Consider the following 2241-nt stretch of genomic DNA (forward strand, 5'->3'; position numbering starts at 1 on the left):
CGGGATCTAGCCCTTTGACTTTGCACGGACGGGCTTTGACCAGAGGTACTCTCCACCCGGTTGTGTTAGTTCGGCCCATAGGAACACTTTGGAGCAACATCCGGGCCTAAGCCACAGCAAGACACCATCCGTGTAGACCCGACGCGTCCGTTTCCCCCCTCCAGGTGCCGGCGGAGGCGCCGTCCATGAGGGGGGCACACCCTGGAAATGCGGGTCGGGCGTTTGCAACCGCCACAACACTTCCAGACTTGTGAGAGGCCGCCTACGCAAGATTTGGCGGCATGTGCTAGCCCCCGGTGGCCGCCGGCCACAGTTGTAGACACGCGAAGAGCAATCCGCGGAGAAGGAAGTGTTCAGATACTTCTTTAAAGTTCTCTCTCGGTGCCGGTCTAGAAAGTTGACCAGCACCGAGAGAGGGGGTAGGCCACGGTCAACAACTTCTTCTTCTCATATTTTTTTTACTTTACACACTCTTTAAAGTTGAGTTTTGAAAAAAACCATCAAAAGTCATGGAATTTATAAACTTTGGTCGTAAAAGCATATGAAATATGAGATACAAAAAAGATAGTGCAAAAAAAGGACAAAAAGAAGGGGGGAATTAGAGCAGTCATTACCGAGAGTCGATTCTTGGCTCTCGGTAATTTCCACCTTTTCCGAGAGCAGCTCTCCGTAAACCATCCACCTAGATCTCTTCCCTTCTTGTGCATTCTCGATAATATGTATTATACTTTTTTTTGTTGATTTCTTTCATGCTTTGCAAACAACCTTAGCACATCATAATTACCGTCTTGTGTTTTCTTCTTCGGATGAGCCTCACTCGGTTCTAGAGACCGGCACCCCTCCGGTGGCCCCGGCGGTCTAGGGCGTTGTTCGGCACCTAGAGGGGGTAGGCCACGAGGAATAACTGCTTCTTCGTGTTAGTGCATGTCATCGCGAGATGACATACCAAGTCTAGGCTCGTTCTGTCACGGGATCACCCACCGAAGATTCTGTCTCGGGAACGGATGCAGCCGGTCCTCGACGTTCCCGCCCGTGTGTGTGGTTTGTGAGGCATGTGTCACGTCAAGGACGTGCGTTGCTTATTCAAATAGCACACCACCCTTGCATGCATATGCATGGGCCACGCGCATGTACGGGTGCCCTCCCCCCCTCGGGCGGTCTCCATATCGAGCACCCATCCGGTGGCCCCGGCGGTCTAGGGCGTTATTCGGTACCAAGAGGGTGTAGTCCATGGTGAATAACTGCTACTCCGTGTTAGTGCATGTCATCGCGAGATGACAGACCAAGTCTAGGCTCGTTCAGTCACGGGATCACCCACCGAAGATTCTGTCTCGGGAACGGACGCAGCCGGTCCTTGACGTTCCCGCCCGTGTGTGTGGTTTGTGAGGCACGTGCTAAGTCAAGGACGTGCGTTGCTTATTCAAATAGCACACCACCCCTGCATGCATATACATGGGCCACACGCATGTAGGGGTGCCCCCCCCCCTCATGGCATGTCGCCGACACAACGATGGCAGTCTACCTTCGGATTGGGCGATGGGACAGCCGCCGGTGAGATGGAGATAGAGGGGAGGGATGAGTGATGGAGATGGACGGAAGAAATCAGGGGTGAATGCTGTGTGTTTTAAGAGGACGGGAGAGGAAGAGGCATGTGGAGAAGTGCAGAGGACGCGATGAGTGTGGGCAGGGCACACGAGCAGCCGAGTGTGAAGATGAAAAAGTGAGAACGGGATACGAGCTGTCACATGATTGGCTTCGTCTTATTCAAAAAAATAAAAAAACAGTTGCTTTTGTGGTAAAAGACGTGGGGTTGTGAGGACCAAAACTTGATGACGTGGAAGGACTGATGATGTGGACATGTTGCATGTTTAGATAAATAGGTTAGTGGGGATGAATATCTTAGGTATATAGGATGTCAGATAAAAAAAGATAGTGCAAAACAAAAACAAAAGGAGAAGGGAAAAAATTAGAGCAGTGGTTACCGAGGGTCGATTCTCGGCTCTCGGTAATGGGCACCTTTACCGAGCACTGCTCTCGGTAAAGCATCTAACCTAGATCTTAACCTTTCCCCTTTCGTTTGTATCTTCACTCACCTCTCGTCTCTTTCCACCGCTGCCGACGACGCCGAAATCACCGCCGCCGCCGCCACCACCCCCTGCGGTCGCCCCCAACTGCGGCCGTCGCCGCCCCTCCTCCACCGCCGCCACCTCCTCCACCGCCGCCCCCTCCTCCACCGCCACC

The sequence above is a fragment of the Triticum dicoccoides genome, chromosome 7B (assembly GCF_002162155.2).
Source record: "Triticum dicoccoides isolate Atlit2015 ecotype Zavitan chromosome 7B, WEW_v2.0, whole genome shotgun sequence".
In the NCBI taxonomy this organism is placed as follows: domain Eukaryota; kingdom Viridiplantae; phylum Streptophyta; class Magnoliopsida; order Poales; family Poaceae; genus Triticum; species Triticum dicoccoides.